The 17423-nt window shown below is 41.9% G+C and overlaps 1 protein-coding gene and 1 non-coding gene across 7 annotated transcripts in view; one reads left to right on the plus strand and one right to left on the minus strand.

Annotated features, from left to right (window-relative positions):
• Nucleotides 1-17423, plus strand: part of GLIS3 (GLIS family zinc finger 3) — a 598942-nt gene that overhangs the window by 361920 nt on the left and 219599 nt on the right. The gene's annotated exons all lie outside the window — the stretch shown is intronic.
• LOC112922161 (U6 spliceosomal RNA) lies at nucleotides 4000-4105 on the minus strand. Its single transcript, XR_003235398.1, has one exon. It is a non-coding gene; the product is annotated as a U6 spliceosomal RNA (small nuclear RNA).

Raw genomic sequence — 17423 nt, forward strand, 5'->3', positions numbered from 1 at the left:
AGCTGAGGGACACTGGCTGAGGCAGCTGTCACAGGACTGAGCCAATGTTTGAGCCAAAACTTGCCTGATTCCAGCATCCTTGGCCTTAAAACCATTCGCATGCCTCTCTCCTGATTTCTATGTCCTGGACCAGGTGGCCAGAGTGTGTCAGGCAGGACAGCAATATAGCTTCAGTGGACTTGGAAGCTTTTTTCTTTCCTTCCACTCTTGGGTGTTCTCACTTGATTCTACCCAATTTTTTTTTTAAGTCCCAAAGAAGGTTAAAATACAAATTCTCCTGGGACATACCACAGAAACTGTAATAAAGGCTTGTTTTGTTTTGTTTTCATTGAATGTGAGTCAGTATAATGTTCCTCAATATGAATGAGTGTAGGGGTTGTCTTAAATCAAATATTGATTAAGCCAAGACCACAGTTTTGGATTTGCTGTGGGTTGTAGGCAAGAAACCAGGAATAAGGAGAAGTGTAGTGTTTTCTAGAAAAAGGTGAGAGCCCTCGGCCTCCATAGGAGGGAGGAGGCAGCCATGTAGATCATCTGTGCCACAGCTCTGCCTCCTGCCTGTTTCTGGAAGAGGCACACTGACCTAAATGGGGTGGCAGTGAGAAATTTGTATCCTGAAGTCCCTGGGAGCCCAGACAGGACACCTCCCACTGACACAGGACACAGGAGACCAAAGAGCAACATTCTTGAATATAATACCCCGTAGGCCACAAACATGACACCTAAGGGGAGGTGCCACTTTGTCTAAGAAGAAATGTGCATCTTTTGATCACAAAAGAGTATGGATTTTTCCCTCTTCACTCCCTTATTAGTGAAGGTACCTGACAGTTTAATTTTGTGTTTTTAACATTTTTAGGTTTTGGCAATGTTCCTCTTCAATAATTCCCCAATAATTTTGAAATAGTCCTCTGTTTTCCTGTTCCCTGTAGTCATGTGTTGCTTGAATTCTTAAAGCTGTGATGGGAATACATAGTTTTGTATTATCTTTAAAATACAAACAGGCACTGGGCAGCCCTGGTGGCTCAGCAGTTTGCCACCGCCTTTAGTCCAGGGCCTGATCCTGGAGACCCGGGATCGAGTCCCACGTCAGCCTCCCTGCATGGAGCCTGCTTCTCCCTCTGCCTGTGTCTCTGCCTCTCTCTCTGCATCTCTCATGAATAAGTGAATAAAATCTTAAAAAAAAAAAGATACAAACAGGCACTGACACACATGTATACATATATTTGTTTTCTCTTAAACCTTTCATGAAGGGAAAAATATGCGCTATTCAAGATTAGACTCTTCAGGCATTTTCATTTTTAATTTTGAGCTGAATGTATTAAAGTGAGCTATTTCATAGGTGATATCTGTCCCCTTTCTTTAATGGAGTGATGCATCCCCATAGAACTGTTGCATTGCACCGGTGGCAGACATGAATATTTGGGTTATTAAGAGACATGAAAAACAAGCCCAGATCAAAATCTTTGGGAGCAGTCCATAAAAATAAAAGTAAAGCAAACATTTACATTTTGTTTAAAGTTAGTTGTGAGGGATAAGCCTTTCCACCAGCTTTTTTTTTCTTTTAATGTGGACATATGGATATAGATGGTTTTATCAAAATTAAGTCATTGGTAACTTCTTCTGAAGGCTTGTCTATTTTATTTTCTTTCTGAGGAATGAAGACAGGCCTTTCAGGGTGAGGCCCTTTGGACTGGCAGGCTGCTGTGTGGGATTTGGCTGTGAAGTACTTGGGCTTTCTCAAAAGGAATACTAATGTATCTCTTTTGGCCGTGGTTTTAAAAACATAGGACTTTATAAATATTGTGAAATTTCATTGTGTTTTTTTGCATCATAGTCAAAGGCACTGTAGTTTTTCAAGGAACGTGATATAAGATTATAAGATCCTTGAGGAAAAGAACAAGTCTTATTTATCTTTCCTCTCTGCATTGGAAACACACCCTGTATATAGTTGATACTCAATATTTACTGAGGTGAATTCAATCTGAAATGCTTTCACTCAGACCCCTACTCTCCTCCCCTCTGGTAACCACCAGGTGGTTCTCTGTATTTAATAGTCTGTTTTTTGTTTGTCTCTATTTTCCTTTGTTCGTTTGTTTTGTTACTTAAATTCCACATAAGAGTGAAATCATATGGTATTTGTCTTTCACTGACTAACTTATTTCCCTGAGCATGATATGGTATAGCTCCATCCATGTCATTGCAAATGGCAGGATTTCATTCTTTTTTATGGCTGAGTGATATCCTGTTGTATATATTTACCACCTCTACTTTATTCATGTCTCATTGGACGCTTGGGCTGCTTCCATATTTTGGCTATTGTAAATAATGCTGTAGTAAACATAGGGGTTCAGGTATCTTTTTTAAAAAAAGATTTTATTTATTCATTTGAGACTTATCCAGAGAGAACAAGTAGGGGAAGCAGCAGAGAGAGGAGTAGCAGACTCCTTGCTGAGCCAGGAGCCCAATGTGGGGCTCAATTCTAGGACCCTGGAGATCATGACCTGAGCTGAAGGCAGATGCTTAACCATCTGAGACACCCAGATACCCCGCATGTATCTTTTTGAATTAATGTTTTTGTATTTTTTGGGTAAATACCCAGTAGTGGAATGTGGTAATTCTACTTTTAATTTTTTGAGGATCCTCTATCCTGTTTTCCACAGTGGCTACTCCAGTTTGCATTCCCACTAACAGTGCATGAAGGTTCCTTTTTTTCCACATCTTCACCAACACCTGCTGTTTCTTGTGTTATTGATTTTAGCCATTCTGACAGGTGTGAGGTGATATCTCACTGTGGTTTTGATTTGCATTTCTCTGTGATTGTTGGCCATCTATATATGTTTTTTTTTTTTGGAAAAATGTTCATTATGGTCCTCTGTTTTTTAATCAAATTAGTTTTTGGTGTTGTGTAAGTTCTTTATATATTTTGGATATTAATCCCATCTCAGATAAATAATTTGCAAATATCTTCTTCCATTCAGTAGGTTGTCTTTGTTTTGTTGATTTTTATCTTTGCTGTGTATCTTGTGAACTTTTAGTATCCTTTCAAATTTGGTGAAGGCACCTTGTTGAATCACTTCAGGACACACTTAAGATGGGCAAAGTAAGGAAGAATTGACCTTCTCTTTTGTTGGCCTTATTATTTCTCATTTCAGTGAGTACTAGTTGAGAATATTTCTTTTTCTTACCTTTCTCTCCCCTTTAATGAACCAACTGAATCACCAACTATTTATTAAGCATATGTTTTATGCAAATAATTGGGCTAAGGGCCTACAAAGGACAATAAAACCTAATACTTGTTTCTAAAAGGAGGCAGGTCAATAAATTAATTATTGCAAGTGACCTGAGAAGAAGAATTTATCTATATGCCACTGACTTCTCTTTTATTATCTTCTCTTTGCCATACCCTTTATCCTTACTCCCTTTGAGAAGTAGAATTCTTATAGGGCATGTGGGGAGAGGGGACATATCCAGACCTACCATGCTGTGACCAGACTTTGTCTAGCCAGTGAGCTGTGCTCCATGTGGCATTAACTAGTAGAGTTTCCTAGTGAGTGAATGCGCTGCAGGGTCTCTGTGCAGGTGATCTGAAGTTCATTGGTTGATTACAGGGCTGTAACTAACCATAACATAAAGTGGACAGTGGTAAAACGGGACAAGCAGGGCCAAATAAATCTCTGGTGTGTTCAGGGGCCAGAGAGAACAAGTGTATGTGTATGTGTGTGTGTGTGTGTGTGTGTGTGTGTGTATTCGTGCATGTGTGTGTGGGGGGGGGCGGGGAGCAGAGAGAGAGAGAGAGAAAGGAGGAAGAAGGAGGAAGAAAGGGAAAGACTTCCTGGAGGAAATAGGCTTGGACTGTGTGACAGGATTAGGACCTGCAGATCCATATCTCTTGTGTCACCTAGGCACATATGGATACTGTGTATTTCTGTATTTGGTGCTCAGTGAATATTCATCTCATATGTATGAATCCTGTGTTGTAGTAGGTTTTTTTTTTTTCTTAAATTTCCTTTTGTTTTCTAACTTTCATGTGCCATCCTTTCGTGAGGGCCATGCTAATCTTCTCTCTATTGTTCCGTTTTAGCGTGTGTGCTGCCAAGGCGAGCATTGTTTTCTAACTTCTAATGTGATTGTCAGTATGACTGTCTATTCGGCTTTGTGAGGACAGAGTCCACATCCTGTGTAGGCTGTTCTTCTTCACGGTGGGGGGCTTGCCAACTGCTTCGCATGCTCTAAAGGATTTAGTTGGAGTATTTTCACCGGGAGAGTGAAGTTTTAGATCTATCTGGAAATTGCTGATTATTGTCCTATTTTATTTATAAGGCTATCATCTCAGAATCCATTTTTCCTTTTCCTCTTTCATCTCAAAACTTTTTCTTATTTTCTACCAAACAGCGGTTCCGTAGAGTGGTAGCTGTGTGTATACTCAAGGCTCTCACATGAAAGGACAATGCTCTTTTTGCCAGGATAAGTGCAGAAGGAATAAAATATATGAATCCATAACCTAAATAAGGAATGACAACACATCAAAATATGTGATGTTTTTATAGCTATTCTAGCTCTGTATTCAGTCTGACAATAGTAAACCAAATATTTATTGTTGTTATCACTTAGCAGTATTTTAGGTTTTCTCTTCTTTCCCTCCACTTAACATGGATTATTAGCTGCAAACTAGTATAACTATTGCTTTTTTTTTCAATCTGAAAATTTGCCATGTCTTCATAGTCTGTCCAATTCAATTAAACAGTTACAAGTTGACGGCCAAGGGTGTGCAGAGCACTACACTGGAAGCTTGCAGAGTCCGTGAAGGTGAGGAGTGGAGAGTCCCTGCCTTCTCAGGACTCAACGACCCAGCGGGGAGGATATGTCCATAAATCATTCTGTTATCAGGCTGGACATAATGCTACAACTGAAGAACAGCACAGCTCTGTGGGAGTTGAGGGAATACTAGGATAATCTACACAGAAGTTTCACCAAGTTCAAGAATTTCTTTGGTTAGTGAAGCTTTTCCATGGTGCCCAAAATCCCCACTGTGTGCAGTGCCAGGCACGGACTGTAGTGCCTCCCTAGACTGTGGGGAAAAATAGTGCACATGGGCAGTAAAAAAATCTAAAACGCATGAAAAGGATATGCAGTGGAAAGGGTGTCTATCTTTTAACACAATCCATCACTTTTCCTCTCTGGAGACACCCACTTTTCATAATTTCCTGTGTGTGGTTAACTGTTAAAGATTTGTTGCTGACAGATTCTTTTGAAATTTCATTGACTTCAATCCAGTGTCAAAAACAGTCCACAAATGTGACAGATGCTGTGTTAAGTACCAAGACTAGGATTCTGGTCTCCTAGAGTGCACTGTCTGGTACACATAAAGATAGAAGTTGGACTATAACATGTTCAGCGATATGATGGAGATAAGGGGCAAGTGTTCTGGTAACTTAGGGAGGGGATAAATGACTTACCGCCTGAGAGTGGTGCTGGGGCAGCTTCACAGAGATCATGATCCTCCAGCTGGCACTTGGGGCTGCAGATCTCCCTGGACTGAGAGATAGGCAAGTAAATTCCTGGCCAGTGGAACCATATACTCAAAGAGAAAGCTGAAGATACAGGTTGAGTATATCAGTAGGGTTAGGATGTAGGATACGTTGTGGTAGAGATGTGTGGAGGTTAAGACCAAACTATTAGGGGCACCGAATTTCTCATCCTGCAGACTTTGGGTATCATCCCATGCAAGGGCAAAGGGAAGCAGTTGAAGGAGTACAATCATAGTAGGGATATGATGCTTATCTGTCTTTCAAAAAGATAATTTTGGTGGTCCTCTGAAGGACGGAACGGACAGGGAAGGAGATAGAAGTGTGGGGATCGGTTGGGTTAATACTCCGGCTATAACCTGGCCAGGATGAAATGAGAAGGCTGTAGTGCAGTGGGAATGGTGAGAAAGCAGACCTGAGCGATCTCACAGAAGGACAAATGGCAGGCTCTGATGATGACAGGCATGGAGCAAGCATGCTCCCAGCATGGACTTGTGCACCTGCCAAGGGGCACTCATAGATGAGTTTGACACAGCCTTTGTCCTGAAGGAGCCAGCAGTCTAGTGAGAAACAGCATTCTCAGGATGCAGAGTAAGAAATGAGAAGAAAAGGCAACCCTGAGAAAACATCAGCTCTTAAATGGCAGGCATATCAAAAGCCCTCAGTGATAGAGAAAAAGTGATTGATGATGTAGTTTGGAATAGCATAGTGGGGGGACTCTGAGTGAGGAGGAAGTACTCCTAAGTGTCTGACCACAGCAACTGAGAAGTCAAGTGGAGTGGAGGCTGAGAGAAAGAGAGCTCTGGCAGTGAGAAAGTCCGTGTTGACTCCTGAGGGCAGATAGGACTGACGTGATGAGGAAGGAGAGGTTGGAGGGAGAAGAGGTGATCAGACCGGATCCATTGGCTATAGTGTGGCATCATGGGAAGAAGTAGGGCTGGGCATTCCCTCTCTCCTTTTCCCACCAGAATGCTCCTCAGGGCACTCTGCGCCCCATGGTTGGTAGATGAGAAGCCAAATGTGGGAGTAGGATGGAAGGATGGCAGTCAGGGAAGATGGTGATGGAGGCAGGGGGAGGGAGAAGGTTCTCCAGAGCCACCACAGGGTGTCCGTTCCCAGCCCAACCTGGGCTGTGTCTGTCCACTGCCTTCACAGGCAAGCTGTTTTCTTGGTCCTGTGGAGTATCTAATTTTATGTATAAACCCAAATGAGCTCATTTTCTCTGGGCTTTTTAATTCCCTCAGGTAAGTTTCGCATCCCTTTGCTTGCAAAACTCGACAGTCACTTTTCCTTGCAGATGCAACCAACCCTGCCTGCATCTTCCTGACCCGCGCCAATGGGGATGCAAAAGGCATCTTTGCAGAGAGTGCGCTGTTGGATAGCATAGAAGATTCCTGTGTGTCGGTTGAGATGTACAGAGTAACGGCCAAAGTCCCGACGTGCTATTCTGGAAATGGCATCCATCTACACAAGGGGGAAGCCGGGGAGTCTGTTAGGTCACCAGAGCCCGGAGCTTGAAAAGCAGCTTTAGTGTACAGCATGCTTCTGTTGTTTATAACTTTCTGTAATGTGTGATAACAAAGAGCAGTGTGTGGTAACAAAGAACACTCTGTTACCACGAGTTATTTTAACCACCAGCTTTCGGCTGCTCAGCCTTTTTTCCCCCTTCTTCCTCACAGCTCTGTTTCTGGCTCCATGTCTTTGTCACCCACTTCCACCTCCGCCCCAGCTGCTCCTCCTCGCCTCCTCGTGTGAAGTCCTTCCCCGTGGCTGTTTCTCCTCCACCACTGAGAACCTGCTGGAGGCTTCTGGCTTTTATAGCGCTAGCAGTTTGCCACTCTTTTCCCTCTTTGTGCACGTACGTTTCTCCCGAGGGTTCTTCACGGTCAGAGAACCCCGAGACGGAGTGCATTCCAGGGGCTCTTCTCTGTTTGAGGAAAGTCTTAGAATAGAGGGAGAGAAGGTGTGCGTGTGTGTGTGTGTGTGTGTGTGTGTGTATGTGTATGTGTATACACATATGTCAGACAGAGAGAGAGAGAGAGAGAGAGAGAGAGAGAGAGAGAAGGATGGATCAGAGGTGTGGGCGGCTTCATAGTCATTTTCTCTCTCCCAGAAGACTCCTTGCGGGGTTTTTAATGCTACTAAGCCAAAAACACAGAATAGTCATTATTAAACTGGGACTGGAAAAGTTTGTCTTGTGTTGAAAGACCTGACCTCAGACTTTGAATAGCCACCCAGCCCCGAGGGGCTCCACCTTGACCTCATGGAGAAAGGTGGGAGATCAGATGTGACCATGGTGTAAATGGTGTGAACCCAGAATGGTGCAGCAGAGGTAGTTTCTTTCTCTGGAGGTAATTTCTACACGTATTTTCTCTTATTCTGGTGTGGAGTAGCATGTGATACCAGAAGTTGTTGATGTAGGCAAATGATACAGGAGACAGGGTCTGTAGTAAGCTTTACTAATCATCTTGCCCAAATTTCAAGGCTGAGAGTGAATTTACAGCTCTCCCTACACTTCCTGCAGTGGATTTTTGCTTGCTTGGCTCAGTTTGTAGAACACATTGAAAATTTAGCTCAAATCCTTTTACTCTTGAACCTTGTTGTACATGTCTTCAATGGTATAAGTCATACCATACCAAGAAAGAGTTTTTCAAAAATCTGAAGATTTCAATTAAAACATCCCTGTGGATTGGCTCTTTGGCTTTTGAAAAGCCAATCAACATCTCCATTGCTCATTTTCTTTACCTGTAAATGGGGAGTTGAGGAACTCTGATGTCTTATCCATTTCAAATATTCATTAGTAATAGGACAGAATCAGAGCTGGAAACTAGATTTCATTTAGCGTTTCAATTCCACGTGTTTGGTAGCTGGTGCCGAGAGGGCTGTGGTAAAGATGGTAGACTGTGGGGCTCCGTTGGAAAGAGTTGGGTATTCACTAGTGAGGTCTGCCTTGTGTGCAATAATTAGGGGTGGTGGCATGTGGTGTTTGTTTTGTTGTTTTGTTTTTGCCATTCCTTCTCTAACCCTACTAGGAGGGACCAGGGCAGTTGTGTTTTCATTTTGTGCACACACACACACACACACACACACGACCGTCATTTGAACCAAATTGTTGATAAAACCATCAACATGTGTTCTATTCCTTCTCCAGATCATTTAGCTTCAGCTAAATCAGATTTCTGTTCCCTGCTTCATGTCTTAAAACCCAAGGGAATAGAGAAAAGGGTTGTGTGGATGGCCCATTTAAACACCATCACCACTTCAAGGGTGCCTGGGTAGCTCAGTTGGTTTGAGCATACGACTCTTGATCTCAGCTCAGGTCTTGATCCTCAGGATCATGAATTCAGGCCCTGCATTGGGCTCCACATGGAGCTCCATGCCTATTTAAAAAAAAATAAGGGGATCCCTGGGTGGCTCAGTGGTTTAGCTCCTGTCTTCGGCCCAGGGTGTGATCGTGGAGTCCTGGGATCGAGTTCCACATGAGGCTCCCTGCATGGAGCCTGCTTCTCCCTCTGCCTGTGTCTCTGCCTCTCTCTCTCTGTCTCTGTCTCTGTCTCTCTCTCTCTCTCATAAATAAATAAAAATAAAATCATAAAAAAATAAACATTACCACTTCAAACCCAGGTCTCCTAAAATCTTGGTCACTTGCAGAGCATTGAGTCCTGCAGTATAACTTTTTTATGATCATGGCCCTAGAATCAAAAAGGTATGGAGAATTGTACATGGGAAATTATACAAACTTTATCTTAAGTCTGTTTCAAAAGTGACTTTTTATGCTACTTTTTATAATTGCTGTAGGATGTTTGACAAAATTATGTTTTCAAAATATCCAGGTGAAGAATGGAAAGCTTAAAAACAGTGTTTTTAGAATGCTGATGGGAATGGGTGATGTTAATCAGATTTCAAGGTTCATCGTGACCTGCTGTCTCTCGGGACACTGATCAAAGTTTTGTGAATCCTTCTGATGCAGAGTTATTCATTAGAGTTCTCAGCACATAATTATGGACTGTCAGAAGATTTCGGTTTTGTGTAATAAATGAGTAGCATGCCTGTGGCTTGCTGAGGTGTTAGCTTAATAACCTCATAAGATAGGTTGTTTTTCTTCTCCCTCAAGACCTGAGCAGACTGGATTATGTCCTGTCCCCCTCATCTCAATGGAGGTGTGCAGACTAGGACTTAGATTTCTTTAAAAGTTTATTTCTAAAAAAAAAAAAAAAAAAAAAAATTATTTCTAAGAGGAAGAAACAAAGCTTCTTATTTTATTCCCTTTTCCTTTGTTCTTTCTTCTTTTGAATTGGAAGTGTAACGGATTTTGTTTTTATGCCTAAATCTTGGTACGGATGTATAACTTTTTCTTCTACCATGCATGGTTATATACAGTAAGATGTTAGTAAATTGGTGCTGATAAGCAGTGCCACATTTAAATTGCTGCCTGCATGATACTTTTACTTGCGGGATGCAATTATTTTGCTTGGTTTTGACAAGATGTCAACTGTGATATGCACAGAGCAGAAACATATCCTAAGACACTGTAGTGCATTAGAAATCTTTCCAGAGGAAAACTCAAGTATGTGTCTGGGGCTCCCATTCCAACTCCATCCTTTGCCTTTGTATGTTTATTTATATTTAGATTATTAGCTGATTATGAAGTGGCATTTAAGAAGCATGAATCATTCTATTTAGTGATCATAATTAACAGGGGTTTCTAGGAATATATTTCCTTCATTTTCAGTATAAAGAGATAGAGAGCAATTCATAATAAGTCATTCTACTGGCAATGGTGGTGGAGGTACTTTTTTATAATAGCTTCAAGAGGGAAATAGAGATGCCTAAATATCACAGGATTGTAGTGCACACCCACTGTGTGCTCTCACTGTTGAGAATACAGAGATGCATCAGATAGAGAGCCAGCCAGTGAAGAGTTGATAGTCTAGTTGGGGAAGTATATTAGTCCAGAGAGGCTGGTTGCTATAACAGACCCCCAGATCTCAATGAGCTTAGTTTTTCATTTCTAGTTTATTTCCATCTGGTTGGGGGCTTTCCATATGTTCCTGCGGGGACCCAGGCTCTATCTGCTTTGGCTCCATTATTCTGGAAGTGTTCTCTCCATTTAGCCGGATGGGGAGCAGAAAAAAAAGGAGATTACACATGGAAGTCTGAAAACGGGAACATCCCTACCGTTCATACCTCATTGGCTAGAAAGGAGGAGGCGCATGGCCAAATGTAGGTGCAAGGGAGACTGGGGAATGTAGTCTGATTTATTTAACAGCTGACAGCCTCTGCCACCAGGGGCTTACTTGCTTACAGCAGCAATGTGCTGCAAAGTAGAGAGAGTTGACTGTGGTAAGGACAGAAGGGGCAAAGCCCTGCCCGGAGAAGCCTGGGAGAGAGGAACTAGATGCTTTAGAATATTTGAGAAGAAATCAAGCAGATCATGTACCACTTGTGTCTGGCAATTGTGTTCCCATGCAGCATGGTGATCCTCAGTGCTGTTCTCTTATTTGAGTGTTTTGGACTGCATTGAATATGAAGCCCTCATGTAACCCAGGCACAGCTCAGGAAACTGTGGTGGCCACTCGGTCTTGGAGCAGACTCTACCCTCATGACCAAGAGCCAGCTGGGCAAGGCTGCGTAACATGTACCGCATGGTGGACACCCTACCTGTAGAAATCTGGTGGATTTGTGGGACTGCATGTGTACAGGGGCTGTGAATGGCAAACAGAACTATCTCACACTGTTATGGGGAAAGAGGTGTGAAGAGTGGATGGTGAAGTGTAAAAAAGATCCAACAGAAAGTCTGTTTTGGGATGTCACTGCTGGCCAGCCTTGTGCTGCATGTTCCTCACTTGATCTTTCTCAGCCTGGACATCCATAATAGATCTTTAATGCCTCTTAATTGCATCCTGTGGTGACTCCATGGGATTTCAGGTTTCAGCTATGAGAGGTGTCTCATTTAGAGTCAAGATTAGAGTCAGAATTCTGAGGGGATGCCAAAAGCTCATTAATCCAGATACATAATATTTTAGTGTGATATTTGAAGTGATCAATATTAATACCCCAAAAATCCATTATGGATAAAATATAAAAATTTAAAATAGGACCAGGTCATTATTACTTGTTTTCCCTTTTGTTTCAGCTCCAGTATAGCTCAACACAGCACTGTTCACGATCTTGCCTTTATTTATAAATGCTCAAGAATGCAAGGATGTTGGAAAAATAAATGGGTAAACTAATAGATGAAGCATCTTGGAGTTGGAAGAAAGAATAGGATGGTTCAGGAATCATAGCACACAGTCACTGGCTGAATCATAAAGCCAGGTTGTGTATACCCAGCATACCCAGAGTCATTGGGTCTTACAAGCCAGCAGATTCCTGCACAATTTTACAATGGTATTTTCCACACAGGTTGTTGTTTGTAGTCTTATGTGACTGTGCGTATTTTTCATCTTTTAGGGAGGAGAATATTCATAGTGTCCCCTCTTTTGAATAACTACCTTTTTTCTTTTTTTCTTCTCTTTTCTTTCCTTTTTAGATGTTTTTTCTTTTTGAGGCAGTGTTTATATTTGCCTATCATATTGAATTTCTCTTGTGTGTTGGGTGTTTTTAATTAATTAACTAATTAATTAATTAATTTAGAGAGCAAATGAGCAAGGGAAGGGGAGCAGAGGCAGAATTTTAAGCAGACTCCACATGCAGCACAGAGCCCAATGTGGGGCTCAATCTCATGACCCTGAGATCATGACCTGGGCCAAAACCAAGAGTTGGACACTTAACCAGCTGAGCCACCCAGACGCCCCATTGTGTTGGGTGTTTTTACTGACCACAGAAACCTTTTGAGGTAGTGGTTTGGTTTCTTTTTTTTCCTTTTTTTTTTTTTAAGATTTATTTATTTATTCAGGAGAGACACAGAGAGAGGGACAGAGACATTGGCAGAGGGAGAAGCAGGCTCCCTACCAGGAGCCCAATTTGGGACTTGATCTCAGAACCCCAGGATCACGACCTAAGCCAAAGGCAGATGCTCAACTGTCGAGCCACCAGGCGTCCCTTTTTTTTCTGTTTTTTTGTTTTATCTCTTAGAAGTGGAATGGGAGGCTGACCCTGGTTATGAATGGTAAAGCTCGTATTTCAGCCCACTTTTCTTTGGATCACTCCAGAGCCCAAGCCCTTCCCAGCCTGAAGACAAGTGTGGGGATAAAGGTATTTTCCTGATAGTGACCTGAACTCAGTCTCCAATGCAGAGGAACAGAGTGAGGACTTTGAGGCTGCTGGGCCTCTGCTGGTTGAAGGAACTTCCCTGGAGAGGGAAACCCCACCCATGAAACAAGTTGCTCTAGGTTTGCAGGTATTTCTGGCTTGGGTAGCTTCCCTTTTTCTCTGTCTTCATTATGGTTTGCTCTTGTTGCAGGAGTTGAGGAATGCAAGCACAGTGCAGGCATCGAGGCAGTCCACTTCTTACCCTGGCTTTGACAAGGACTTTAAGCTGGTCAAGCTCTCTGAGCTTCGATCTTTTCTTCTGTGAAGAGGGAATAATTCTGATACTTATCACTTACCACCTTTGTTGACTGTAGTTGAGAAGATACAAAGGAAAAGTATCTGCAAGTTATAAATATCACTGATGCAAAATTTAAAGTTTGGAATTTGTTTCAAAAGCAATTTGACCCTATTTTCAGGGGATCAAAGTAGGTAAAGACAAGCTGAAACCAAACTATAGTGGAAATGGATGTGAGAAAACCATCTTACTATGAATATCTTATTTGCATTAGATTCTTTTATATTTGAACAGTTTGAGTATCACTTTAACAATTGAAAGGCTACAGTTTTAACAAATAGCCTGGAATTTTTTTTTTTATTAAGAAATGGAAGCTTAATAGATTTTGAGGGGGAAGGGGGACATTTCAAACTTCAGATTTCTCTTATTCAGAACTTACAGTGATCTCTCTGAGCTCTAAAGTAGCTAAATACACTTTTAGTAGCTTCACTGAAAGAAAGTACAGCCTGGAGCCAAGAACTTTCATGCCAAACTTTAAGCTAGAGCAGATTTTTAAAATCATGTTAGAAACCTCTGAAAGAGGCTCATAATGAAAAACGCTGACCTATTCTTAACAACAGGAATGGCAGTTACTCAATAATGGTTTCTGCACTGTATTACCCCAGCCTGGTTGGAAAGGATCTCTTGGTTGTGGTTGAAAGACGGGGCTGTAGATGAGACAGCCAGGTGTGTATGAAGCACCTGGTGGCAGACCTCTTCTGTTTCTCTTGAACTATTATTGGGGTCATGTAAATGTCCAGAGATCCCTGGACCGTGCAAGAAGAGCTGCATAGTTACAGAATCATAAAATTTGGAAAGGAACATAGGTTGTGTGGATTAGTGGTTGCCAGACTGGGATCTGTTGAATCCAGGAGTTCTACAGAAAGTTGGGGAAGGGCAGGAGGGAATAGGGCTCTATAGAAACTGCTGGTTGAGTGGGGCCATGAAACTAAGGGGTGGGATGCTCCATACTCTCACATCAGCCAAAGCATCTCTGCTTTTATAGATTATACATTGAGTTTGGTAAAAGATTATATTTTTGAAAAGGATTGCACTGACAAAAATACCCTTAAGACTACTGATCTGTCTTAACTTTCTCTCAGGTCAGGAATTCCTGGACATGAGGTTACTCCTTCTCAATTTACCAGCTGCAGTCATAGGGAACCATATCAGTCAGGGTCCACTAAAGACACCAAATCACACCAGTCATTTTAACAGAGGGAATCCATTATATAGAATTGTTAGCTAGGTATTAGAAAAATGAAAAGGTGAAGAAGGAGAGGAAGTAGCCATCACCCCTTGAGATGGGAACAAAGGGAAGAGGTCAGAGTCATCAAAACTTAGGAGCTCAGAAAAAGATCCCAGGGAACTAGGAACCAGATCTCTGAGGGAGGGACTGTGCCAATGAGGCTGCATCTGAGGGCATTGGAAAAAGAACAAAGTGAAATCACTTGCTGATACCAAGATAGAGCGCTGTTCCTGGGCGATGCTGAAAGGAACAGAAAAACATGGAAGGGGCACTTGGGTGGCTCAGTGGGTTAAGTGTCTGCCTTCAGCTCAAGTCATGATCCCAGGGTCCTGGGACTGACTCCCAGTTCGGGCTTTCTGCTCAGTGGGGAGTCTGCTGCTCTCTCTCTCTTCCTCTCCCTCTCAAATAAATAAATAAAATCTTAAAAAAAAAAAAAGAACATGGAAGGAGTCAACCTTTCTGCCTCTTTTGGCTTTCCTCTCATGCTCTCTGTGGGCAGAGGCTAACAGGAACAGCCTGGTAGTGGATTGTGGCTGCAGATCCCAGCTCTAGTGTCATAGAGTGCAGCACGGAAGCTGAGATGCAGTAGCTTAATATCCAGCACAGGGACTCTTTTCCCCCTAGGTGTGCCCTGATATTGTTGAATGTACTTTAAACGAGAAACAAAGCAGCAGACAGGAAAACAAAAATCCTTTTCCTTTTGGAGGGAATTTATCTTCCTCCCTAAGTGTGCCAGGCACACTCAGTCCCTTTAGCCTGCCTCGAGGACATGTTGAATAGACACTTTGGTTGTCATCCTCTGGACACCTTCCAGTTTGTCAGTGTCTCTTTTAAATATAGTTCTCAATTTGTTGGCATCTACTGAAAGTCTTGAGACTGCATAGTTTTTGTCTTAGCAGTTCCAACTCTAGGAATTTATCCTTATGAATTTTTCATGGTCTGCGTAGAAATTTAGCTAAAGGGGCATTAATTTCAAACTTGCTGATAATTTTTTTAAAAATTAGGAGAAACAAATGTTCAAGAAGAGATTGGTTGTACTGTGGAGTACTCAGCAGAAAGTATAAATGATGATGAAGAAAGTTTAAGAATATGAAAGAAAGTCACATTATGTTTTTAGGTAAAAGAGGCAGGTCACAAAATGGCACACACAGCATCATTACATTGCTAAACAGACATCCGCGTTAAAAAAAAAAAAACATTGGGAGGGTACTAATATCCAACTTATGATTGGTTAATTTCAGATGGAGATGCAGTGGACAGCTTGATTTTTTCTTTCTGTTTGTTTGTATTTTAAACATATTTTATAATTAAAGTATATTTCCTTTTGTAATAAGGCAAAAAATTCAGTGCTGAGAATGAATCAGATCTAATGTGTCATCTGTCATCCTCATTGTGTGTCAACTACATTTTTTCATAAATGTATCTTTTATATCTTTACTGAGAAATTGCATTGGTGGAAAGATTGCTGGAGCAACCAGGAAACTATAAGCTGCCCTCCAACTATGTGAGTTTGAGCAAGTCTCTTAAACAAGAACTTAAGTTTCTGTATCTGGAAAATCCAAAAGATTGCAGTAGATGATCCTCTTAGACTGGCTTTAACTGTAGATGCTGTAGTTTGCTGAAAATGTGTCATGTCCAAATGGAGGCATAATCCCATCTACTGAGGTGTCATGGTTGCTTTGTAGATGACACAGGCTGAGACCAGGTGCCTGAAATATAACTGGGTCCAATGTTGATGATTTAAAGAAATGCCATCTAAGAAGAGGTCTTGGTACAGGGCTAGAGCCTCAAACAGCTCTTCATGGTGATGGCATTTACAAAGTAATGGAATCAGGAAAAAAACCCACAAACAAATCTATGTTGTAATAAGGGATCACTTTGTAAAATATGGAGCCACAAGAGAATATAATCCAGTTGGGTAGAACCTCCAAATCTGACAAAAGAAGGAGAGAGTTTAAAGATTGACAGCTGAAGAGAGATGGAGAACAGGGATGTGGCTAAATCTCTCAAGATTGTGGGGGTTGACAACATCAGCGTTCTAGAAAGCACTATCAGGAGGAATACATCAGTGTGTTCAGAAGTATATGAACCACAAAAGGCTAAGAAAATCAGTGTTAGGAAAAGATAACAAAATTCCTAGAATTTCTGAGACAAAGTCCAAATGATGAGGATACCAAGTCATGGCTTTGGTGGGACACTGTTTCAACCTGAAATCAAAGCATGGTTTGGGGACCCACTCCTTTAGAGTCTTCCTGGTTTGCAACATTGACCATCCCCAGCCTGGGTATAGCTTGATAGGTGAATTAGCAAGAAGACTCTAACGCCCTGGGGTTGAGGAGGAAGGAGGAACCAGCCAACTAGAAGGGAGGTGGAGACAGAAATGCCAGAAAGATTTATGTAAATAAAACTGGTAACCTGTACCTCGGCTCTAGATTTGTATAATGGGATTCTATGAGTTACTTTTTCAGTGACTATTTTAAGCAGGTATTTCTGACACACACACTACCAACCACTAAGCACCTCCTGTACATCAGGTGCTGCTCTGTATGCTTTGCACGTTTTCGTTTATTGAAACTCCCCATTTATTCTGTAAGGCCGATGCTTATTATTATTCCCATATCAGAGTATAAGAAACTAAAGTAGAAGTTAAGTCCTTGGTGGAGCAAGGACTTGAATCTAGGCAGCCTGATGCTGTGATTTACACTCTCAGCCGAACACCATGTTGTCTTTTCCTGTAGCTGGTATGTGTTGGTCATGGTTGGGGAAGAGTGCTGTATTACCCAGTGGGAACCATCCTGAGTTTCCCCTTTGTGGCTGTGTATAGTATTTGTCCTTCTTGTCATGCCATGAGAGTCTATTAGCTCTTTAAGCCTGGGAGTGGGGATGCAGGCTCCTTTTATTAGTGAACCCCAAAGTATGGTCGCCCATGAATGCTTTAGAATGACCGGGGTGCTTACTGAAAATTCTGGGCCCCCTCCAAGATTGTTGAATCGGAAACTTGTGAGGTGAGACCTGACATTCAGGAGGTGTAACAAATTCCCAGATGATTTGGGAATACACTGAGATTTGAGAACCAGTGCTTTAAGCATCCTGTATTTTAGATGAATGTTACCCATCCATG

The sequence above is a fragment of the Vulpes vulpes genome, chromosome 1, assembly GCF_048418805.1.
Source record: "Vulpes vulpes isolate BD-2025 chromosome 1, VulVul3, whole genome shotgun sequence".
In the NCBI taxonomy this organism is placed as follows: domain Eukaryota; kingdom Metazoa; phylum Chordata; class Mammalia; order Carnivora; family Canidae; genus Vulpes; species Vulpes vulpes.